This window comes from Equus asinus, chromosome 27 (assembly GCF_041296235.1).
Source record: "Equus asinus isolate D_3611 breed Donkey chromosome 27, EquAss-T2T_v2, whole genome shotgun sequence".
Lineage (NCBI taxonomy): Eukaryota > Metazoa > Chordata > Mammalia > Perissodactyla > Equidae > Equus > Equus asinus.
The window spans coordinates 1983135-2009864 of record NC_091816.1 but is presented as its reverse complement, the minus strand read 5'-3'; the positions used below and the strand labels follow the sequence as shown (position 1 = coordinate 2009864).

The 26730-nt window shown below is 41.5% G+C and overlaps 1 protein-coding gene across 19 annotated transcripts in view; it reads right to left on the bottom strand.

Moving 5' to 3' along the window:
- SLC20A2 (solute carrier family 20 member 2) overlaps positions 1-26730 on the bottom strand; it is a 106834-nt gene that overhangs the window by 54681 nt on the left and 25423 nt on the right. Inside the window, exon 1 of one of the 19 annotated variants that reach the window (XM_014837790.3) lies at positions 21543-22008. The exons of 16 other annotated variants lie outside the window; for them this stretch is intronic. The gene's annotated coding sequence lies outside the window, so the exon portion shown is untranslated. Of the gene's footprint in view, positions 1-21431; positions 22009-26730 lie in introns of those variants that run through there. 2 more of the 19 variants (XM_070499812.1, XM_014837793.3) reach the window with 2 other exon arrangements.

Sequence of the window (26730 nt, the reverse complement as noted above, 5' to 3'; positions counted from 1 at the left end):
CAAGCTCTCTCACCTCAGGGCCTTTGTACCTGCTGAGCCCTCTGCCAGGAAAAGCCTCCCTGACAGCTGCATGGCTGCTCCTCACTCTATTTGGGCCTCTGCTCAAATGTCACCGTCAGAGAGGCCTCCCCTGACCTTGTGAACGAGCAGCCCTGCCCCCAGGCCACTTGCCATCCCTCTCACCCGGCGTTCTTTCTTTTCTACTATCACCGTACTCATTCATTCACTCACTCACTCATTCTTGTCTGTCTCCTCTCACTAGGACGCAGGGACTTTGTCAGATGCACTGCTGGCTCTCCAGCACACAGAATGGTGCCTGGCATGTGAAAGCCCTAACAAATGGAGAAAAGCCTTCATGTTCCTCCTTCTGGGATGAAGAGAAGATGTCACAAAATTAATATATCTGTGAAGTAAAAATGCGACTGAAAGCTTCAGTACTATGGTATTCTATTATAATATAGTCAAAATATAAAACCTGTGTGTTTTCTTTGAATGGGATTAGGCGTACAGAATGGTATCTAGCACAGTGTAGTTCTTAATAAACGTCTATTGAATTGAAGTGAATAAATTAGGCTCATATACAATATAACGATCCATCAACATTAAGGTTATTTGGGAAAAACAGCAGACAAAATTTTATGTGCATTGTGATTATGGCAACATTAAGAAGACATATAAAAAGACTAAAAGGTAACATCCTAAAATTGTAACAGCTGTTGAGTTTTAGTGGTAGTGCTATAGATGATCTTTTCCTTTCCTCCAAAACTATATACTGTGGTTATGTGCTTTTCACATTAAAGTAATATATAATAATCAATAAACATATATGGAGAACCATCTATGTACATAATGTTATAGGCATAAAATTAAATAGAAAATGTACACTGATAGATCTTATCATTTTCTAAGATTTGTAGCTTATGCATTTCTGCAGATTCAGACCCCATGTGAGACAAAGGAAAATCCACCCATAAGGCAAAAGACAATATTCCACTGAAAGAGTATTTTATTAATATGATGGGCACATTAAATCTATAAATGAAAATGCAAAATAAAAATATTTGGACCAATATTATCCAGAATTCTTGATGAAGCTTTGTCAGGTTTGGCTGCCAACAGGGCAAAGAAGAGGAACAGTCCACAAACATCTACCGAGAGCCTCCCCGGAGACGAGGAGGGAAGAAGGATGTGGTCCTGGCACACGCGGGCTCACAGTCCAGGGAGGGAAACAGGCACTAATCAAACAAACACAGGGATGTATGCTATAAACTGCGAAAAGTGCTACAAAGGAAGGAGGCACGGGTCACACAGCACCACGAGAGCAAAGGTTGGGGGCATGACTGGTCCGAAAGGGCAGGAAAGGCTCACCTGCAATCTAAGGATGGTGGGAGTGGGCTCGGGGACTGGAGGAGGCATTCCAGACATTTCGCAGGTGGGAAGGAGCAGAATGAGGACAGGAGGCTGGAGGCAGGCAGTGTGAGGAAACCATGATGAAAGTTGAGGTGGGCCCTATTAAAGACTGCGGCCACCATGCAAACAACGGGGTACCGATGGAGGCTTCTAATCAGAGGGGTACTGACATGCTCAGACTTCCAGGTCATTCTGACTGCAGTGTGGAGAATGGACTGGATGGGAGACAAGAGTGAATGTGGAGAGATGAATCACCCGGCTACTGCACGGTGCAGGCATAAGATGAGGTATCCTGGACCCAGGGCGGTAGTGATGATCAAGGGAAGAGAAATGATTTAAAGAGGCATTTCAGCGGTTGAAGACAATGGGATGGTGAGGTTTGCATATGGGGGTTGAGAGAGGGTAGATAGTTATTGACTTGTGGAATTGGCTGAGAATAACTGAGTAGGTGTTTTTCTCTTTCGCATTGTATTCGGTTTTGTTTTTAGGTCGTAGGGCGGGGTTCCACCACAGTTCACCTGTGGACACACTGTAGACAGAAGTAAATGACAGGAGCACGGAAGAGACAGCAGGTGGATGAGGCGCCAAAGCAGGTATGTTCTCAGCCCAGTTTTGCTCGAGAAGGTTTTTAACCGTCTTTATGGTGCCAAAGGTATCATTTCAGACCAGGGATTCCCTCCCCTACTGAGTTAATCTTACATAACTGATTCCCACAATCATGTCTATGCTCTTTAATTTGGCTTTTCTCCTTCATGTTCACACCCTCAGCTAACCAGCTTAAGTCCAATAAGCATCTGGTTGAGAAAAGCTTACCACTTTTTTGAGACCAAATGATTTCTATCTTGTACTATATTTATAAGGCCTCTTTTATTGCAAGTATCAACACCTTGATTTTCTCCCTTTTCCATTAATTTTTATCCCACATGAGCAAAATAAGACAAAGTGCTTAAATAACTACACGATCTGTTGCATAGAAAAAGATGGCAATGCTGCTGAAACCGGGCCATTGCCAGGCCAGAGGACCGTCATGCAGAAGGCCATGACGGTAATTTGTCAAGAATATAGAAAGCCCAAATTCGGAGTGGCTGAGGTCTGACCAGGTATGACCTGAAATTGCTGGCTGTTCAAAAGTAGGCTTTTGAAGGTGGGCAATCAAATCAGTGGGGAAAGGTTGACTTAGTCAATAAATGATGTTGGGACAACTTGTTAACTGCTACCTATCTGAAAAGGGGAAAAAATTACCTACCTCACACCAAAGTTATAATTTAAAGTTGATTTAAATGTAAAAATGGAAACCTGAAGAGAATAAGTAAAAACTTGGGTAAATATTTACTTAATATTGGGACGAATAAGCCTAGACATGACATCAAAGACAGTTAAGAAAAGGAATCAACACGTGAGTTCACACAAATCACGTAGTGGGGAGGCAGAGAGGTCTAACGTGTGAGCGTATCACAGAGCGTATCACAGAGACGCCTCGTCTCTTCCTCAGGGAGGGTTCTCACAAGGATGCAATGCTATTTAGAATTTCCAGCTAATGCCTTGGTTCTTTCTAACTCTCCTCAAGGGCTTTTCTGAAAAAGGTCAGAACACGAAGGAGGGTTAGAACAGGCTTCCTAACTCTCTCTCCTTCCCCTAGATGAAAGTCCCTGTATGGCTAGGATTCACAGGACTGAAGGTTACAAGATATTCTTCAATTTTTAAATGCCACCGACCTCTTGCATTTGAGGAACAGAGACTTTACAGTGTTTCGAATTATTGCAAGAGGTACTGAGGGCTTTCATAAGTTCTGTCTCCCAAACTTTTCTCAGTAGCCTCAATGCCTTCTGAACAAGCTTCTCAACTGTCAGTTCTGCCTGCCATCCCTTCTGTTCCTTGATCTCTGAACCAGCTCTACGTCTTTCCCAGGCCCCACGAGAGCCCCGGCAGGACTCCTGAGTTAAATGCTTACAGATCCTCTCTCTGTAGTTTCCTCTATGAGCATCTGCTTCAACTCTACCTAATATCCTCTTATCCACACTAGGAATTTTACTAGCAACATTACAGAAAAAGTGAAAACAAACATTCTCAGAATATTTCTAGGTAGATTTGCACACGGTTTAAAAACAGGAATGTTGCTGAGTTGTAGCACTTAATAGACATTTATACAAAAAGAAGTTTGGGTGGAAGGGTCCCTGCTGTGAAATGCTGTCAAAGGTAACATCCACGATGACCCATGACCTTTCCAAGCAAACGTGCGGAGGTGTCTGTCCAGCCCTCCCAGCAGCACCCCTCTCCTCCCTCAGCCTCAGAGTCCAGCCCTTTCCTCACTTGGCACTGCCAGGCCCGGACAACCAGGTCTGTGGCAGATGGTGGCTTAAGTTATGACTCCTTCCAGGGACCTTGCAGGTTCAAAGGATCGGCCCACAGCCAACCTCCTTTCCATTGGTTTTCTTTTGGCCTATGAGGAGCTTTTCCCTGAGATTTCATGGACTGCACAGGCCAAGCTCTCCCTCCAACAGAGGAGGGGAAGGAGCCAGGTCCCCCACGCAGAGGACCCTTGAAGTGGAAGCATCACATAGAGTAATTTTCCAATACCTCCCCGAAAGCCCTAAGTGCGTCACACCCACCCTCTAAAAGTGTGGAACTTATCTTCCTGGAAGCTAGGGTCAAAGCAGGAAGACACAGATCTCTCTTCAATGCATAGATATAAAATCTAATGCTCTCTGCTCCATGTGGGTGAGCCTGACTATTCAGACATAAAAATGACTAGCTTTTCCTGATAATATTTAAATAAAATGGAAGGTTTTTGGAATCTTATTGTTTGCAGAATAGTAAGCAGAAATTTTTTTCTTTCAACATTTAGGATGCAGATCTTGTCCTAAGGAGTTTCGATTAAGATCATTCTTAAACAGCTTATAAAAACACCTCCTTTACATTCTTAAATTTAAAAAAATAATTTAATAAGTAACAGTATATTTATGATAGTAAATACCGACTTTTGTATCTTCACACTGATGATTAAAAAATCGAAACATTAGTAGAAGGGTTCTGAAACTTGCCTTAACTGTCTTTAAATGGCATATTTACAAATATGAAAGCAGTCCTTGGGAGTGTGGGAGCCTGGAGAAGGGCAGGTGCTATTGGGACTGAAGCAGGAGCAAGGAAGGAAGGGATGGGTAGAGAGGATGAGAAGGGGAAACAAAGAGAGGGAGGCACGGGGAAAGGAAATGATATCAGAAGGAAAGGCAAGACAGCCAAACCAAATGTTAGACCTGACTTGGAACACAGGGGACACGGAGGAAAAAGGACACAGATAATAGAAGCAGGTTTACTCTCTGTGGACAAAGAGCAGGAACGTAAAGCCTGACGATAAAGATGGAAGACATCCAGAGTGAACAAGGCACAGATTCCAAACCCCATGTAAACTGGAAAAGCAGTGGCAAAGACAGTCTGCTAGCACGCTATGGCTCCCGCCCAGCACTGTGTCCTTCACCTTCTTTTCTCTCTGCTGCTAAATGCGGAACATTTGTTTCTCCTGCATGGAGATGGGGAGAGAGCACAGGACCTGCAGTCAGAGGCCCTGGGCCCTCTGTCTGGCTACACAAGCCTGAGGAAGCCACTTAAATGACTCATCTGAAAAATGGGAAGAATGCTACATAATGTGGTGGTTGTGTACAGGCCCCAGCTCCGTGCCAGGGATCAATACACGGTGACAATTATTATTAGTGGACAAAGCCCTGGTGCAATGGACAGGACAGCTGAGGCCTAATCCTGGCTCTGCTACTAACTAGCAGTGTGACCTTGGGTAAGTCATGTACACTTTCTGAATCCCATTTCATTGCGTGTAAAATGGGGTCGTAAGAACACATGTACTTTACAGAATTATTGTTAGGATCAAATCTCATTATTGATACAGAATTATTGTTAGGATCAAATCTAATGCACACGAAAGTGTTTTGTAAGTGGTGGTTAGCCTCAAGCAACTTGAAGTGACTGGTATCACCGTAGTCACAGGAAGAATAACAACTTGAGGTTCCAAAATCCTTCTAGAAGGATCTTTCTCATTCTTACGCCCCCACCTCCTCTCACAGTCATGCAGATAGATCCAGTCTGCCTCCTCCTAGTCCTGCTCTTCCTCCTCAGTGTACAAACTCTGGCCTCGCCTTTGGTTCAAGACTGACATACATTGTAAGGCACGAGCACTTTTTTGAGGGGTGGAGGGAGATGAACAGGTAGAGAAATGAAACTCTAAAAGGGGCTAAGGAAAAAAATCACACAAAATGGTAAAGCCACTCTGGAAAACAGTTTGACAGCTTCTTATAAAGTAAAGCCTACACTCAGCACACAGCCAGCAGTCTCATTCCGAGGGCCATCTACCAAGAGAAATGAAAGCATGTGTCTACACAGGAAACGTTTTGTTCTGTACCTTGAGTATGGTGGTGGTTACACTACTGTGCATCTGTGTCAAAACTCACAAGACGGTACACTTGCAACTGGTGAACTTCCTTGTAGATAAATGATACCTCAATAAAACTGATTAGAAAACAATACTGGTACATATCAATACGTGAGGTGACGGATGTGCTAATTAACTAGATGGGAGAAATCTTTTCACAATGTATACATATATCAAATCATCCCAATATATACTTTAAATATCCTACAATTTTATTTGTCAATTATACCTCATTAAATTTGGGAAAAAAAGGAAAATACCAGTCACAAAGGGTAATATTCACTTTTGATATTTTTCCTTTCCTATATTGCCAGCATTGTCTCCCCCCAACTCCCAGCACCCTATTGTAAGTTATAAAACTTAAATAGTTAAAAAAAGAAAGAAGGAGTAGCTCCCTTATTCAGTGAAAGAAGGAACACTCCCCTCAGACAAAGTAAAACCAGCCAGTTCAACCAACGGAGGGCTCAGGGCAGGCTGCCCACCTTGTCCAAAGCAGTGGCAACAGGAAGCAAAGAGCCAATACAGAGCAACTAGAGGAGGTGGCTGCCAGCACTGCCAACAGGAAGTCCACAGAGAGGTACTCAGACACACTGTCCCGAGGAGCTTGCTGCTGGGACAGACTACTGACCTCCCTTCAAACCAGGCGCTCAGTACTTCCACAGAGAGAAGCAAAGCTGGGCCTTCCCGCGGCTCTACAGGATCCAAAAGGCGGAAGCCCATTCAGCAGCGCTCAATTTAGGGCAAATACACACATTTCAGCTGACAATCACTACTACGGAGAACAAGAAAATGAAGATACTTCCAGACTGGACTTGTGGACACTTCACACACCAAAAGCTTCAAGGAGTCAATTAAAGTAAGTGAGAATGTGAGCAAGCGAGAAGCAGCAGCCCCTTGAGCTGCAAGCCCAATCCCAGCTCTAACTCAGTCCTGAAATGCTCCCTCCTGTGACTTGAACAGTTCTAAGAAACAGCGTTTATTTTCATCTGGAAATGGCGCCTGTAAAGCTGCCAGGCGGGCTCAGATGCACAGCAGTCCTAGCACTCTGTCTTGATGGAGGAGTACTCAGGCAGGGCATGGGTGTTCTTTACGACATTAATCTCAAAAGTTCAAGAAAATAAGCACATAATTTGAAATATGAATAAACACTTACATACAAAGATGTTTATTAGCATCACTTATTACAATCATGCAAAAGAGGAAACCATCTAACTGTCCCCAGACAGCAGAATGGCTGAGGACAAACTGGCGACTCCTAAAGATGGAATATCATGTAGCCACCAAAATGCAACTTAAGAGTTTTTTATGACATTAGAGCACGGTAAAGCTAAGTGAAAAATCAGTATACAAAGTGTCACATGCCATACGATCTCGACCACGGGGAAGAATGTACTGGCAAGAAGACTACGGAAACGTGCCCAAGGTTAAGAGTGGCTCTCTCCAGGTGCTCTTTACATTTTTGCTACCATCCCAAACCTTCTACAATGAGCAATGACTCCTTTTATTATTGGAAAAACTCTTCAAAACACTACAAAGGAAAGTACATTTTTTAAAAAGTTAGGAATGTACCATCAAATACGCTCAGTTGTTGCTAATAAACAAAATGAATTTACCACAAATGTGTTTGTTTTCACCGTAGGCTTCTCAGACAATTCTTTCTTCAAGCTTACTACCTACAATTTAAGATGTAAAACACATCTTCTACTCCTTTTATTTATCTTATCTTTGTTTTTCACTTTCAAGAACATCCCTTTGTTCTGATATCTGAGCACTTGGTGAAGGGTCTCTGCATGGTTCTAGAGTCTTCTATTCCCATTTGCAGGCTTCTAAACGTCCATCCTCAGTTGCTGGCCTTTCTTTAGGATTCTTCCTTCATCTTCCTTATGCTTCTCTTGAGGGTGGCCATCAGGACTGGATAAGAAAATGTCCTGATAGTGCCAAGTACTTTGCAGGCCTTTTTTACTGAAACAACCTATGATTACTCTTTTATTCCTACTTTGGGTTACAGAATTAAAGCATCATCGAACATTAGAGGTAGAAGGGACTTAGAGGTCATCTAATCCAATTCTGGTCATGTTGAGGATGTGACTTGGCATAACAGAAAGTGTAGGTTAGATAATGGTACCCTAAATGCTTTCTCTACTTACTACAGTGGAGGTACTCAGATGGAAGCAAAGACACTAGGAAGTGATGCTCCTGCTTGACATTCATCAGGCCTTCTTAATGATAATAGCTCCTATTTTGGGAGTTGAGATTCCCTAGGGTCCTGGCCTAAGCTGGGAACAGGGAGGCAGAGGCAATGGGGAGAGAGAAGAGGGTAATAAAGAGAATGGATTACTAGGAATGCTGCAGAGCCTTCATCCTTGGAAATCTTCAAGATCAGATGATACTTCGAGTTCTATCCAACTCTATTATTCTACATCAACTAGAGACCACAGGACCAAGAAGAGGCGGTTTAGCCTGGAACTATGAACCACAGGATTGTGCTGTGGGGAGCGGGGGTGGAAATTTCTGACCCTTCCTTGAGCAGTGCAATCAACGGTCTTCATAAATTTATGGAACATGGACAAACTTGTTTTGGTCCTCTGTCTCAAGTTTCCACTGCAGACCGTGCCGGCTCAGGCCTTCTGCACCCCTTTTCTTCTCCAGGCCTCATTCCTGCTATAGTCACTCTCCCTCTTGCATTTTTGTCATTCCGACATTTAAATTTCTTGTTGGCTCATAAGGCATTTGTGTTATTTAGATGTTCTCCACACAGCCTTTTGCTCTCTGGGAAGGCATTATGTAAATCTACTAAGAAAAAATATTTTTAAAAGGATAAAGAAATAAACAGCAAAAATAATTAAAATGAGATAAAGTTAAAGGAGTTAGAATGATTTGGCCTGAAGAAGAAAAGATTTAGAAGGTTCTACATGACTTAGGTGAAAAATAGCTTTTAAAAGCTGCAAAACAGCCTCAGAAGGTGTAATGCCATTTCCTTGAAGATGTTCTGGAGGATCTGAATGATGGTATGCTGGATGATTGTAGAAAGTTTTTATGTCTTGTTTCCATTTTAAATTTACAATTCAATAATTCCATGAAAATGTTACTATAAGGAAGTAGATATCAGTCACTTTTTATCAAATTTGAAGACATAGCAAACAGTCTTTCATTGTATTAAGAAAGACTACACTCAGATAGGAGGGAAAAAATATGTAATTGAATAGGCTGCCGCACACTGAAATGAGCTCCCATTGGAAAGGTGGAAGCACCTGCACAGAGATTTTTTTAAAAGATTACCACCTGGCTGAAGTGTTTTGGGTCCAATACTGCTTGAAAGCAAGGGACAAGAACAGCTGAGCTTTATACATTCATTGCCACTCTAAGATAGCAATGGCTTCTAAACATTTTTCCCTTTCTTTATGCATTAGAGATGAAGTTCCCTCAGATATTTCAGGTAATTTTTTTTCTTCACTCACAACCAAAAATAGATTAGTTTTCATGAGCAAATCACTTAACATCACTTCTGTCAAATGGCAAACCGAAGAGCCCGTGTTCCAATTCCATGCCCTGAAGTGTTGGACTGTTTGGCTAAGTTTCAAGAGCTATATTAGGAAAATACTTTCCCTCCAGCCACAGTTTAAAATGGAACTACGTATGTAAATAGATATCTTGGTTCTCACATATTTATTTGCTAATTTTGTTCTGATTATAGTGGAAGCTCAATAAAAATATGAATGGTACTTATAAAAACATTGATTCTACTTGTTCTTTCTATTAATGAAACATTAATATAAATAGAAGAGTTGATAGATGAAGATTATTGTCTTAACTATTTTCCATGCTCAACTTACAGCCCCATATTTCTTGTTCTTCTTCCAGAGGTTCTTAAGCAATAGTTTGTAGACAGCAGAAAAAGCAAGAGGGTACAAATAATTATTAACTCATTTAGTCAGACTTTTCCTCTTTGCAATGTATGAAAGTCTGTTCAAATCTCTAAAGTGCTTTGTCAGAAGTCCGCAAATTTGATTCAATTCTACCAATAACTTCCCAAATTAGCCGTATAAACAGTCTAAACAAGGCAATAAGTCCATAAAATTGTTCCTCTGATTAGTAAGTCAGGTCAGAATTGAGTAGTTCTTCATATCTTCCACTGAGACTACTGAAACTAAAGTTTTTACTAAATTAAGAAACCATAAGCATTTGTTTGATATCACCTTCAAAGAACCATGGAAATAGAAGTTAAAAAATATAAGAGAGATAAGACAGTTTATAAGATTTCTTTGAAAATTATCTCCTAATTCTGAGAGTGCTCTTGGCACTTTGTTCCTTATGGACGATTAAGATAAACTTTCTTGTGCGAGCACCAGCTCTCTTCGCCCCAGTTCTTCCTTTGGAAAACTTGGAGCTAGGGAGGATGCTTTGATGTGAACACAAAGAGCTTTTTCATAATAACTAGAGGGCAACCAGATACAAGCTGCTCTTTAGTGATGTTTGAGATTAGTTAAGAAAGAAGAAGAAATACCTAATACCTTTTTATCATTACCTACTTAGTTCCCTTTACTGGAGCACTCGTGTGTGTGTGTGCGCGCTTCTGTCTGTATTCAAATTACTGTCTAGTATCACATCCTTTCAGCCTACTGAACGTCTTTTATTATTTCTTGTAAGGCAGCTCTGCTAGCAATGGATTTCCTCAGTTTTCACTTACTTGGGAATGTTTTCTTTTGCCTTCACTTTTGAAGGTAGCTTTGCAGGATATGGGATTCTTTCAGCACTTGAATATGTCACCTCACTGCCTCTGGCCTCCACTGTTTCTGAGGCGAAGTCAGCTGTTATTCTTCTTGGGGTTCCCTTATACTTGATGAGTCACTTTTCTCTTGCTGCTTTCCAGATTTTCTCTTTGTCTTTCAAAATTTTGACTATAACATATTTGGGTGTGGATCTATTTGTGTTTTCCTAATTAGAGTTTGCTAAGCATCTTGGATGTAGATTAATGTTTTTCATCAAATTTGGGAAGTAGTCACTCATTAACTTCTTTGAATATTTTTTTCTTCCCCTTTCTCTCTCTCTCTCTTCTACTTCTGGTATTACCATGAGTACACTCACTGGTGGCCTAAATTTTTCTGAGGTTCTGTTCATTTTTCTTCATTCTTTTTTCTTCCTGTTCTTTAGACTGCATATTCTCTATTGTTCTGTCTTCAAGTTCACTGATTCTTCCTTCTGACAACTCAAATCTACTGTTGAGCCTCTCTAGTGAGTTTTTCATTTTATTATTATGCTTTTCAACTCCAGAATTTCCATTTGTTTTTAAAAAATTTTTAATTGTGGTAAAATAAACATAAAATTTACAATTAACCATTTTTAAGTGTACAGTTCAGTGGTATTAAATACATTCACCTTAAACACAAACATCACCACTATCCATCTACAGAACTCTTTTCATCTTGCAAAACTGGGACTTCACCCATTAAACAATAATGTCCCATTCCACCTCACCCCAGTCCTTGGCAACCACCAGTCTACTTTCCATCTCTGTGAATCTGATGACTCTAAGTGCATCATACGAGTGGGCGCCTACTCTGTTTGTCTTTTTGTGACTAAGACACAGATGTATGATTTGCAAATATTTTCTCCCATTCTTCAGGTTGCCTTTTCACTCTATTAATTATGTCCTTTGATGTGCAGACTCTTAATTTTGATGTAGTTCAATTTATCTATTTTTACTTTTGCTGTTTGTGCTTTTGGTGTCATGTCTGCATTTTGTCCTTTTTTATCATTTCTATCTCTTTAAGGACAGTCTCTATTTGATGAGTCAGTACCACCGTACCTTCCTTCAATTCTTTAAAAATAGTTTCCTCTAGTCTTTGAATGTATTTATAACAGCTGCTTTGAAGTCTTTGTCTGCTAAGTTCAATACGGGCCCTTCAAAAGCAGTCTCTACTCTCTGCTTTATTTCTCCTGTGTGCGCCACACTTTCCATTTTCTTTACATGCCTCATAATTTTTTGTTGACACCTGAAATTTTAGATAATATATTGTAGCAACTCTGGTTACTGATACCTCCACCCCCTAGAGCTTGTTGCTAGTTGGTTGTTTGTTTATTTGGCTAAAGTAATTCTGTGAAGTCTACTTTTCCCACAGCGAGCAGCTGTTAACATCCCTGCTCAGGTTTATTCCCCCTGTTTTTATATTTTAGTCTGACTTGCTAGGGATCACCCACAGGGCAGCATAAGCCATTTACTGTCACAGGTTGTGTGCAAGCCCCCTTAGCTAGTTGGGTTTTCCTGCTTTGCCATGGATGTGTGGGGCTTGGAGACGATGTTCCCAGTTCAGGGAGGATGGGATGGAGGGAAGGTCTGCACACAAAGGGGCAGCACAAGGGTAATCTCTGGGGAGTTGGAATTATTATGTATCCTGTCTGTGCTGGTGGTCATAAAACCTGAGTGTATGTAAAAACTCACAGTTTCACCAGAAAAAGTGAATTTTACTGGACGCAATTTTTTTAAAGTGACCACAATTTGCCTTTATAAAAAAGATACCTCTATGCCTGTATTGCTCTTGCATAGCTGGATCCAGTTTAATCACTTGAGCTCTTAGACGCTCACTACCTAATATTTAATGGAGAGATGGGAAACAAAATCTTTCTTATTATACTATTGCCTGCTGAGGGTCATTTCCCCTCAGAACACAATAAAAATTAAACTTCAAAAAATGCATCATTCTAATATTAACAGTTAGTATCATAATGTCAAGATTTTATACCTGATCAAAAGAAGTGTCTTCTGGATTAGGATTCAAGTCATTTTTCTTCAAGTAAAAATTCTCGATTTACTTAATTGTTTCTGACAAGTCTCACAGAGCCTGAAGACAGTATGACTTAAAGATCAGGGGAAAACCAAACAAATGTAAACAAAAGTAGGGATGGCAAAAATCAGGTCTGACAGAAAGGGGTGCATGGCTGGACGCCCGACTCTCTCAGTCCCTAGGGACGCCTAACTCTGCACAGCAGGCTGAGGCGGAGAGTGACAGAGCTTCCCAGTGATTCTCTCTTCCTGCTCCAGCTGCCACTTCAATTTCAAGTCAAGTCTAAAGCAGTCACTCTTTCTGTTTAAAACCTTTGGAGTAACAGATGAGCTCATTTATAACTCCCAACCACCCCACTGTGTTGAGTGCATTTATAACCTCTTATTTTTGCTTTTAGTCTTCAGAGTAAAGGCAGAAAAAAACAAAATAAAAAATGAACAAACAAGAAACAAAAAGGAAGAAAATAAAGTCAGTTCACATCTTAGAGCTGAGATCCATTCTGCTCTTGCTCTTACAAAGCCACCCTTTCCCTTGACAGACATCAGACAGTTTTCCGACGTTTTCTAACTTAGTCTATAGTCTCAGGAAATATTTTTATCTGCTCTATCACTCTTAAAAAGATGTTCTCTGGGGCTGGCCCGGTAGCACAGCGGTTAAGTGCACATGTTCTGCTTTGGCAGCCTAGGGTTCGCCAGTTCGGATATCGGGTGCGGATGTGGCCATGCTGTGGTAAGCGTCCCGCATATAAAGTAGAAGAAGAAGGGCACGGATGTTAGCTCAGGGCCAGTCTTCCTCAGCAAAAAGAGGAGGATTGGCAGCACATGTTAGCTCAGGGCTAATCTTCCTCAAAATGAAAGAAAAAGATGTTCTCTTTCTTCCTCTGAACCACTCAACTTGCAAAGCATTCTGTGAACAAACCAGAACCACCTGTTGAGTCCATCTTGACTTGGCAGGTGGCATTCACACCCCCTGCTCACACTGTGTGCAGGAGAGCTCTGTGACTCACCTGAGTTGAAACCGCATGGCAGCTAGGACATGCTGATGTGGCTATCACAGTTCTCACTGGGGACAGTACTCTGACCACGGACTATCTGATGATTCTCGTTAAATGGTTCACCCACATCTCTTTCTCCTCTCCCCAGCCCAGAGAAAAAGACATGTGGGATGTGTCTTTACTTTCTTGAGGAGGCAACAGTGTAGAGCAGAATTACATGATTATTCCTTTCACATACTTGCAGGAGAAAGAAACAAGATGATAAAGAAAGAAAGGAGAGGATGAAAAGAAGAGCACTCCTTGTAAGGATAAAAACGGTAAGCAGGAAACTTGACAAACCAGCTTTCTGAGTTCCAAGTGTTCCAGGAAACACTCTTCTATGAGTAACAAAGGGTCTGAACCAAAAGCCAGGCCAGAACATGGTAGTACATGATACTAGATTCCTTTGGTTTCTCAAGGCACCTTGGCTTTAAATTAAGTTTAACGTACCAGTCCTGTTGAAAGTGGGTTCAACCAGTCTCAATCTAAACCTCTGTCCCCAGGTAAAGCTGGTAACAGATTCTACTCACTTAGGCCCAGACTTAGTAATATACTTCAAAGAAAGACCTTTTAAATAACCCTCGAAAGTACTTATTCTCATGTGTCACTATACAAAGTGGGTTGAAAGGGAGGCCTACTGTTTTTGCTCAAGATTTCCTTAAATCAACTGCCACCAGTACCAAAACAGTTACCCAAAATAACCTTCTGATTAAGGCCACAAGGACATCCTAGCAGTATTTGGCAGAAATAATTGAGGGAGCCAGTCCTCTCTTAATGTGCTATCATTTTTAGTAAACACTGGTGCGATACACTTTGATACCACAAAGATAAGTGCTTTAGAAACACTACATGACTTGTTCTTTCCATTATCCCTCATCACTCAAAATATTATCCAAGGTCTACGGCACATGGTTCCATCATTCATCACTTCACATCTAAGATCTACAATGATGGTCCCTTATAAAATTTAAATGAATAATCCTAACACCAGAGGTATTATTTTAATGACAAAAATATGCTGGATTCCATTTTGCTCTCCCAATAATAATGAACCTGAGATCCTGCCCAACTTGAGATCATATTAGAATTCACTGAACCTCTAGAGCAGTAAGTAGTGAAAGCAGAGCCTTGCTGAATACCTTTCGCATTGCAGAATTAACAAAATTAACCTTTATTAATAACTGCTGCACCTCAGTCTGCGTGTGGGTCTCTTCCCAAGAGCCAAGATCAAGACAAATTTTTCCATTTAAAAAATATGCACTCTTGGGGCTGGCCCCATGGCCAAGTGGTTAAGTTCGTGCGCTCCGCTGCAGGCGGCCCAGGGTTTCGTAGGTTCGAATCCTGGGCGTGGACATGGCACTGCTCATCAAGCCACACTGAGGCAGCGTCCCACATGCCACAACTAGAAGGACCCACAACGAAGAATATACAACTATGTACTGGGGGGCTTTGGGGAGAAAAAGGAAAAAAATTTAAAAAAATCTAAAATAAAAAATATGCACTCGTATAAAATATTTGGTAAAAACAGAAAAGTGGAAAGTAAAATGAGGACAAATGCTCCTAGCCCGCCAATACAAAATAACCATTGTTTTTGTGTACATTTTGGTGTACTAGTTTTATCCATTGGGGTGGGCATTACTTATGTAAGCCACTAAGAGGCCACTGCCAAATTAAATAAAAAGGTCAAAATAAAAATGAGGGGCCGGCCTGGTAGTATAGCAGTTTAGTTCTTGCACTCTACTTCAGTGGCCCAGGGTTCGTGGGTTCGGATCCCGGGCATGGACCTACACTCCGCTCATCAAGCCACGCCATGGCAGCATCCCACATACAAAATAGAGGAAGATTGGCACAGATGTTAGCTCAGGGCCAATCTTCCTCACACACAAAAAGGAATTCAAGCCATTAAGCCATTAAAAACAATGCCTTCCATTTAAAAAAATAGGGTCATACATATGTATTTTGTAACTTGCTAGTTTTACTCAATATAGATCTAATGTCATCATTGTAAGTGGCTGTATTTATTTAATTAGTACCTTATTGGGTTGTTTCTGGGGATATTTTACTGAATTATTAGGTCAGTTAGTCTTGTGTAATCTAATAATAAGAAAAGCTTTTTTCCTCCTTTCTCTTCACGTTTAATTTTTTGACTGAACAACTACAATGAGACGATGTTTATCCCAAACCACTTAACCACTTTCGTCTTTAACGATACATATGTGGGCTAGATACAAGACTGATTTTAGAAACAAAATTATTTTTTGCCAGGGTGAAATACTGAAAAGAATGACTATTTAGTAATTTCTCTTCGTATAGAAATGAAAATAGCCTTCTGCCTGCTATCATTAAGAACCAACCAGCCATTTGGCATTTTCCCTATTTCAGTTATAGTTATTGAGAGCGCAAGGTTTTAAAGAAAATATTTTATACTCAGACACTAATTCAGGGTGAGCAATTCACTCTCTCTGGCATCGGACTGGAGAGAGACGTCTGCCTTATCAGTGTGCAACTGCCATGCTCCCCAGGCTGCATCTACTCTGCAAGCAGACAAGATAGAGAAAGCAACCCTGTCTGCACTGGTTGATGCGCTTAACGTCTGAGAGTCCGTGTTTTTAAACATAATGGGGTCCAAGGACTGTGTGACAACAGTGTATGCACTTGCCACTTTCATCTCTCTGGCTCCCATGACAAGGCAAAACTAGAGTTTGAGCCGGAGTGCCCTCACTTATCTTTTCTCACTTCAAGAGGTTTTTAATACTTTGCAAATCTGTCATTAACTACAGCTATAAAAGCCAAGGATTCTATCCACCCGGGTTTTCAGCACTGAAATAGTAGGGCCGCGCCACCCTGGCCCCGGGACAGCATGTCTTCTCTGGAGACGGCAGCGTGCCACTGGTGTGCCACTTAAGCCGCACGGGCAACACACGTCCTCAGAGAACGCTTTCTTCCTTAAGACCACAAAGAGCTTTTATTGTACTAAACGCTGTACAAAGTATAACAAATAGATACACTCTCAGTAGTTGGTGTTTTCAACCTAAGACAATTCCGTTAAGCCAGAGCACAAAGGAAAAATATACAAAAGCAAAGATGTAACCAAATCAAGAAGCATTTATTTTATGTGCAAAAGGAGGGGTCAGCACAGGGGCTCTTAGCAGTACCCATGTTGACTGGGAAGGGCAAGCACTGCCGACTTCCTGACTCTAGATAATTAAGTGCATGGAAGAGGGCAGGGCATCTGTGGCCTTGCACATTTTAGCTGGATAATTAACCATTTATTTGCATTAAGTGCCTACTATGTGTACCATTGGCTATTTGCTGCAGATACAAAAACGTCAAGATGAAATAGGTCACCATCCTCCACCTCTAGGGGAGACCCCTTGAGCTGCCAGCACAGGATCCTGTGCTTGCATCCTCTGGAGTCCTCCCACTTTGCCCCTACTTCCAGGGTGTCAGATGGCATTCTCCATACCAGGGATGGGGAATGGCATTCCCGCAGGTGGAGTGCCAGCACCCCCACTGACTTCTCTTCCTGTGCAAGTGACAGAGTGGGGAAAATGGGGCACAGTCGAACTTCCCCTCCAGACAACCATCTTCTGAAACGGGCTTCATGAAGAAAGCAACCAGTTTAGCCAGCAGTCTGTGAAATGATCACAGGCTAACATTGAGGGCCTCCTCATTTTGACCTGTGCCCAAATTTCCCTTCAGGTGGCTGTGAAAAAGTCACCCGGCAGGAGGGAGTCTATTTAACAGCATTGTGATAAATTAAAGTAGGCTATATCTGGTAGCACAGCATTACTACTTGATTCTATTTGATCAACATTACCATTTGATCCTCATTTGTAAGCAGGCATTGTCTTAACTACCGAGTTCAGGAAAGTAATTGCAAAATTTTCCTGGTTAATTATTAATCTTCCTGAGGGACTGAGGAAATTCAGAGCAAAGTCAGGGCTGGAAGGGACTTTGAGAGGTCATTTATCTCCTGACATCAGAGAGAATATTGAAAACTTTGCAAACAAATATAAACCCATTTTTAGATGACTTCAGGAAAAAAGTTTACATTTTCTGGTATCCAAATTCTCCATTTTATAATACCCTTCTTCCTCATATATCGTCTGGTGACCCTCAAACTTCAGTATGCATCAGAATCTCCTGGGAGGCTTGTTACAACATAGATTACTGGGTCCCACCCCCACAGCTTCTGAATCAACAGGTCCTGGGTGGGGCCCGAGAATGTGCATTTCTCACAAGCTCCCGGGTGGTGCTGCTGCTGAGGGTACTGGGACCACACTGTGAGGACCACGGTTCTCACCAACCTTTGCTGGACTGAACCCTTAGATTCTCAATGGAAACAGATACCAGCTAGTCATCATTCCTTCGTACTAAGGCATACATATACTTGAACAATCATTCGAGAGTCCCCCAGTCATTTTTTTTTCTCCAGACTAAATAATAGAAGTTCCCTAACATCTTATTATAGGTATCATTTTTCAACCCTTTAATCATTTTTTGAGGTTCTTTGTTGAGCCCTCTCCAAGTCTCTCTCAGTTGTGGAGCCATGAACTAGACCCAGAACCTTAGTCAGACTGGATGAGGTTGAGGATAAAGGGAAAAATGACTCACAGATTCATACAGTGTCCTCCTATTTATTAGTCTCCAGTATCCGAGCTTGCCTCACTAGCGCCCTTGTGATTCACGTTCTTCTGACTCCTTTATGGGCGGCAGTAATGCTTAGCTGACCTTCCTAATGCTTTCTTCCGAGAAGCTCAAAGCACTCCTCTAACTAATTCAACAGTTGACTCAGCCTCCTAAACCAATGCAGGGTTAAGGAGCTTGTTCAAATGCATATCAGTTCAGAGGGGAGAAAAATCTGGAATCCAAATTCGGCTTTCTATCCAAATATCATTACATGCAGAAAGATGCTTCTTACATTTATCACACTTCATGAGATACCAGGTTTACCTCCCCTAGAGAACGATGGCAGTTCCAGGTCCAGGAGAAACCACCAGGTCTCCCTCCCTTTGTGGGGAGCTGTGACAGAGAAGAGGAGTTTTGGGTATGCTCCTCGGGTCAGTCTTTCACTCATCCCCATCCCTTCCCCAGCCGCTGGAAGAGAAAGGAAGCAGCACCGTGGGTGGCACTGCGGTCTGTCCTATCCATTCAGCAAAAGCCCAGATGAACTGAAAGCTAACCCACGAGCTGCCCTTGACCCTTCCCACTCCTTCTTGTTTTCTTTTTCTTCGTGCTCATATTCTTTTTTCTGCCCGTTTACTCAGTGTGTGTGTCGGGCGCCCAGTCTCTGTGCACTGCCTAATTCTATCACGTGAGTTCTTTGAGAGTAGGAACTATGCTTGCTTTGTGCATTGTATGTGCTTGGGGTTCTTAACACATGCTAAACAAGAACAGCAGGCCCAGTATTTCCCGGAGAAGTCTGCATTCCTGCTGAGGGTCCGACCCCATCACCACACGCTCGTGGACAGGACAGCGAAGCTGAAGGCAGCCCTCTGCCCACTGCTCATTCTAGATAAAACGGTTGAAACTCAATACAACAAAGCCTATTCCCACAAAATTTCCTTTCGAAAGAGAACATTCTAGAGATGTGATCACTGAGCACTCGCATTCGGCTGTTGGACATCCAAAAGGCAGGCTGTTGGATAATGTAGTTCCCACACAGGCATGCAGACAAGTTACCTATTAAAAACCTCATGTGGATGAAGGGAACCCAGAAAAAACATTCCTTTCTGCTTCCCTGAAAAATTCCTCAATGCTCCAGGGCAGATGGCTATTCTCAAGACACAAAGTCACAGGAAAACACATCTACCGCAGTCAGGAGCGCTGGGTCGGTAACTACTTTAAGAGACAGAAGATTAGGACAAGAAGGTGGGCCACCAGCGAGGGCGGTTTCAACAGGACTGCAGGACAGATAGCACAGCTACCTGCGGCGAAGGTGACGGCGATGGAAGGTGCAGGTGTGCACGGCACATGGGTGGGCTGGGCTCCCGGGCACTGCCACAGGCCACAGAGTTGCCCATGTTTCTCAGCATCTGGAGCCCCCATGTGTGACTCTGGGCTGAGCTCATTGAGATTTGTCACACCCAAGGTCATAACTAGTCAACAGAGCCTCTACTCATGAGGGAGCCATGACCAGTATCACTCCATCAGGCACACAGGACAAGAAGCATCAAAGAGAATCACGGCACCATCAAGCACGAGAAATTCTGACCCGACACTTACATAATCTAACTGTTCTCTTCTTTCTTTCACATATATCACTCTCTCACAGCACATAAATCATTACAACTAACACTCTCAAGGTGTTTACGAGCATTTTAGCAACTCCACCTAAAAGAACACGTGCTTCCTAGCAGTAAAAAGACCTATGGAAACTTCTTTCTGTTAAATTGAAAACTGGATAAATTTTAAACAGCTTTTCTTTTTTGCAGGACTAAACTACAATTGATTTTATGAATAACAGCTTGAAAACTATCTAATATCCAACTACAGTATACCTTTAAAAACACTCCACTGAGATCCTGATGGCACCTTACGAACAACCAGAGTAAGAATTAGAACGGTTACTTTCCTGGGATAAAAGTATGTATTATGAAGCATATACTGAAACAAAGTCCCTTTCACTGCTGACGATAACATTACAGACGCATCTGTTATAATTACATTAATCTGGACTGCAAATTTCTCTTCTGCTCAATAAAAAACTTAAGTTTAAAAAAAGTTTCTTTCTAAAAATAGCCCAAGAAGAACTCAGTTCTATTTTCCCTTCATACATTCTTTTCCTACTAAATGTACAACTGAAACATTTCCTTTCATTGTTGACACCTTAGGTCATTTGGATTTAAAATCAGACAATACATAATAACATAAAAGTCTTTAAATAAAGCTTTTCAAAATGGGAAATTGGCATTTGAGGGCATGCTCAGAGAGGACTGAGGAGACATAGATGCCTGGCAAGCAGCTACTACACCGCCTGTTAGAATCGTTTCATTAAAATCAACATTCCTAAGGGGATACAATTTACGTGTTAATTGATAAAGAAATTCCTGCCTGGTTCTGTGTTACGGCAAGTTGTCTGGCACGAAGTCAGTGTACTGTGAATTAAAACACTTTAAACTAAGCAGGGTGATTCAGATTTAATTTAAAATATTCGATATTAAAACCTTTAGTTTTCTTCAGTCCAAATTTAAGTTGGCAATGACTTGTTAAGATTAGAGAATTTCATGGCCTTTGGTTAATTTTGATAACTAACTCAATCTTCCAGAGGATGCTTTCAAGTACTTTCTAAAAGCTGCCTCCTAAATTTATTTTATTTTTTTCTTTAGGAGTATATTCTTCTCTTTAGGAGAATATGGTCTATTTTTAAGCAAAATAAAATCCTCCTTAAAAAAACAAAATCTTCCTTAAAAAAATAAAAACTGTCCATCTATACATTTTACAAAATTACATTTGACATTCATTATTTCTGGAGCATAAACTTGTAGTTCAGGGTAACTATGTTACAGGAATCCACTTTTAACATTTTTTCTAATAAGAATTAGTTTACTCTGGACAATAAAGCTCAATGACACAACCATTTCCATTAACCAAATATTTTAACAGATAAAATAAGTAATAATCTACAGCCTGCTTTTGCAAAGATAGAAACAGTAAGAATGAAATACTTTCTCTTGGGAAAATTGAATAAGGCAGGTTTCTTGCAGTAAGATAGATTTAAAGAAAAACCTTTGCTACCATCCTTAGAATCCTCTAAAGTACTCACCCCAAGGCTTCCAGTTTTCCCAAGAGATAAAAAATTACTATGATGGCAACATTAGGAAGATTTAAGAAGAAAAGAACAAAGAGAGATCTTAAAAGTTCACCCAGTACTTACAAGTCCTTTCAAAGGAAATCTGAGCCGCAATTCTTCAGAAGCCTGCTCTCCGGATCATAAACACAATCTGAAGTCTAAAATAGATATCCTATCACACTAGGCCGAGAAGTCACATTTCAGCTTACTAACTTCTACTTGGGTAAACAGTTTTACAACTCATAGAACAAATCCTCGCTAAAATTAACTGCCCCAGCACAGCAGGCAGGAACTCGCTGCTATGCATCATGTGTGCCGGGATTTATTCACCAGGACAACATCGGTGTCCTCTTAATGGGAAATCTGGCCAAGGGGCGTGCTCTGGGAACAATACATAGCATCATGATTATGCTAATTATTGAACCCAGTCCAATAATGCTAACTTCTTTTAAGTTGTTTTCGCAAGTACTGACAAAGAGAAAGAGCAAGCTGTTTTTCGCAACGGGTGTCCACTTGATTTTTAAGCTTTCAAATCAGACAAAACTTTGGCAACAAGGTGGCAGTGCTGTATGCTCTTCACAAGGAAAAGCCAAGTCAAAAGACTGTCAGATTATTTAAACAGTAGGATTAGATAAGGGGCTAAGGGAAACTGAATAGACATCAGATACACATACCAATAAGTCTATCAACAAGTAGCCTTCGAGGAAAGCTTTTTTCTTGATATATAATGAACTCATTTCGTCTACTTGCTTTCTGGCTTTGTCTTCTGTACCTCCCAAGGAGTTGCCATGTGGACACGGTCACTAATAAATTACAACGAAGAACAAACATCTCAAATATTTGCAAAAGGCATCATCCTTGGCAAAAAGCATTTTGAAGTGCATTTAACTACCTGGCTGGCTGGAACTGCTAAATTGTCCTCTAGAGGTGACCGGCCATCTATAAAGCAAGGGGAAGTTCAAGCTGACAGTTAAAGACCCTAAGTATACTGCTGATATTTAAAAAAATTAGAAGTACCATGGAACTTTCCTTAAAAAATATAAACTCCCTTAATAAATACAACCTATATCAAAGACACAGAACTGCATAATATCTACTCAAGAGGGTTCAGACTAGTTTGTTTTAGACATCTAAGTTCTAATGACATATTTTGCTCTTACTGCATACTTCATGAATGATATCAGAGCACATTAAAAACATCAATCAAATCCCCAAACATCTCTGGGAGAGGTCATTTTTCCATTTTTTTTAACAGAGAGGTAAACAGACAGGGACATTCAATGACCTGTCCTAGGCTTCTCTCTGAATCCACACTGAACCATTCCATCTCCCTCCTAACCTCCCTATGGCATGCCTTCTGGATTAACTATTTAGCTCTAATGCTATAGATCTTTTTAGCGCTGTTTGTTTTCCTAATTTAAAAATGTCATATGTCAGGGGGTCAGCCTAGTGGCCGAGTGGTTAATTTGCACGCTTTGCTTCAGTGGCCCAGGGTTCAGATCCTGGGTGTGGACATAGCACCACTCATCAAGCCATGCTGAGGCAGCATCCCACATGGCACAACCAGAAGGACCTACAATAAGAATATACAACTATGTACTGGGAGACTTTGGGGGGGGGTGGGGGGAGGGCAAGGGAGGAGGAGGAGGAAGAGGAGAAGGAGGAGAAGAAGAAAAAAAGAAGAAGAAGAAGAAAAAAAAATGTCATATGTCAATTTAGACTTTAGGAGATTTATTCTAGTCAACTCCCAAATCCCAGGTTTGAGCTCCAGGGGTTTACTCCTTGACTCTCTATTGCAGGCAGGTATCCGGTAACCATGGATCCTTATGATATGACCATGTCCTTAGGAAGCACTGTCCACCTGTGGCACCCACACCCAGAGTGGCAAATGGGTTGATTTTCATTGGCATGAGCTGGGAACTACCAGCACAACCCCCCTCCTGGTTGTTCACAGAAACTGCTGGTGGCTAGCTGGGATTCCACCCCCACTGCCCAACTGTGGGCAGCTGTAGCCAGCACTTGCTCCACCTCCACAAAATGGCAGCTGATGCATGCTCACCACCTCCCCAACACAGTCACTGGAGGTGGGCATCCCACTCAGAACCGAAAGGAAGAACTTACCACTTATCAAAGATAGCTGACCTCTGATTAATATAATTAATTCCTTCTGATCCGCAGCAAACTTACTCGAGAATTCTTAATGCCAAAAGAGGACAGTCTGAGGCTATATTTGACACAATTATCCTTATCCTATTATGTGATAGCTCCACAGAAGAGTTTCTAAGCCAAAACATTATTTCTTTTCTAAACCAGGAAGAAAAAGCAAATATGCCAAGTTTACTTATGCATCAGATTTCGCATCACAGAGGAACAAGATAGTGGATCCTACACCCATTATACAAAGGCAGGGGACATGGAACAGTTTTCCAGCTCCTCATATCTCAAATATGCTGAGTATGACTCCACCGTTTCTTTCAACAGCAGCCACACCTGTTCCAAAGTGTAAGAACCACAACATTCCAAAGAAAATGGTGCATCTTCCAATTACATTAGTCATTCTGCTGCTTCCTTTTTATTAGCGAAAATAATTTAAGAGTCAACTGTACATTTGTTCAAGGCATACTTAAGATAGTAGAGAAAAATCTGTGTCCATCATTAAAAGCAAGGTAATTTCTTCCCATTTGTTCTCATGAATTTTTGGTGGTGGGGGAGCAGGGATGGGCAGCATAGTCAAGTGGAGGGTGGTGATCGAAGGGATCTTTAGTCCAATAGATCTATGACATTAAAAACAAAAAAACTACTGTTTTTACGAACTCGCATTAATGAATTAACCTGGATATCAACCCTAAAGAGCAGCTACATACATAACTTAAAATTTTATAGGAGTCACATTAAAAAAGTAAAAACAAACAGGCAAAATTAATTTTAACAATAGATTTTATTTAACTCAGTATCTCCAAGATACTATTATTTGAACACGTAGGAATTCAAAAATTACTAATGAGATGGTGGGAGAAATGGAAAGCTGAGGAAAGCTAAGAACTGAGACAGACTGCAAGAGAAGGAAAAATGATTTAGAAAGGAGAAAGAAAGGACTAAAACAAGGCCAAACAGACCAAAAGGAAAGGAGAAGAAAAGCTCTCCCTAGCATGGAATTCAGTTATAAGATCATGGAACAAATATTGGGAAGTTCCCGTTCCGGGGCGAGGTGCTAGGGATACAGAGAGGAAAGACCAGGGTCTGTATTCAAGGGGCTCACATTCTAGTGAGGGGCACAGACCCACCTAGGCAAATACAACACTCTGGTAAGTATGAAGGCACAGCTGTGGAAGCACACAAGGGGGACACAGTTTATTTTTTAAATGAAGGTTATTTTCTAATGAAATTTTAAATATATGTTTTGGGATATCTCAGGGTTCTGAATTTTGCTTTGGAATCTTAGAAGAGGCAATGGAGAGGTCAGGGGGAGATCAATTATTCCAAAATATTTAAAAATTACATCTAAAACCAGCAGTAAAGTTTCCATTCTGAGCTATTTATCATCTTCAAATGAAACCTGGCTATTTGATCCAACTAGTGAAGGTGGTAGAGTAGGGCAAGAGTAGAAAGAGAAAAAAAATTCACGTTTCACCGTGGTTCCCAGTTCTTCAGAGGATGATATAAAACACTCAAAGGCTTTGATGCTGTAAAAAACCATTATCAACCCATTAGGGAAGAAATTCTCCTTTAGATTGTAGTGGTGGAGTCAGAAAGACCCGAGTCCAAAACGTAGTCCACCACCTACCAGCCACGTGACCTCAGGCAACTTAGCTAGCCTCTGTGAGCCGGCTCCTCGCCTGTAACACAGGGCTAGGGCCGACATCCAGGGGCAGAGTCAGAACCCCGAGAGGGTGTGCAGCATCAGCACAGAGGAGCTCTCTGCAAAGGCTGTGGCCATTATGATCACAGCCCTTCCACCATCGGTGAAGTACTTCCCGAAGATCAACTTGCGATATTTACTGACTGAGGGTTAAAGGCTCCATGCTTTTATAGCTCAAAGCTTCAAAAAATAAAAAGTTGAAGGTGGTTTCAAATGATTGTCAAGAATTTCAGGGAAACACAGGGTCTATAAACTATCTCTTTGAAAACTCTGCAGCTTTGAGAGCCTGCTCAGTTTTTCTGTATTCTATCACCTTGTGTTGCTAGCCTAAATTTGACTCAGAATTTAGGGACACTGACTAAACAGTACATACAAATTCCACATCTTGGTAGAGTGTTGGCAGGAATGACCCCCTATTTGTTCCTGCTTCCCTGTATCCATACCGTTTGGTAGCCCCTTCCCACACTGACCCTGGGTTGACCAGCAGGACAACAGCAAACCCAGACACTTGAAAAGTGCTGACCCATGGGGGCTTGCCTCTCCTTGCTGTCCTCTGGAATCCTGAGACCACCACACAAAGCGGCCCTGGCTAGCCTACTGAGGATGAGGAGACCACGCGGAGCAGAGACGTGCCGTCTGCTGCTGAGGCTCCTACACCAGCCCCATGACGATGCCTGACACGTGAGTGAGGCCATCCTTGACCATGAGGCCCAGCCAAGCTGCCCACTAACTGAAGCCAGCCAGGCTAACTCAAACTAGAAGAACCACATAGGTGACCTGCAGAATTGTGAGACATCATAAATGTCTCCTTTTCTAAGCCACTAGTGTTAGATGGTTTGTTACGCAGCAAAAGCTCACTAATACAGTCGCATGCCGCAGAGCAAGTTTTCGGTCAACAACGGACCGCATTCACAACAGTGGTCCTGTAAGATTAGTACCATGTGGCCTAAGTGTGTAGTAGGCTACACCATCTAGGTTTGGGTAAATATACTCTGTGATATTCACACAGCAACAAAATCGCCCAGAGCACCTTTCTCAGAACATAATTTCGTCATTAAGCAATACATGACTATATCAAAAAGTCTACAATATTCCCACCCTTTATCTCCAAATGAAACCTTTTAAGATTAATCAATGTTTACCTTATTCTTAAAATTCACAATTCTGATTACTATATTTACTCTATCTGGTGTATATCAACTACTATGTTAATTAAACAAAAAGGAAACAGTGATATGGTCTGATTATAAAATTGCTAGAATGGTAAGTGCTCTATTTATTTCATCCTATAATTTGAAACAAATATATGTGGCTTTCAATGCTACAACTATATATGCTAAAGAAACGATCCCTCCATCCCAGCCTTCACAGTGATGACAGTGCACAGTTCATAGCTACTCGGTCTGTCTCAGT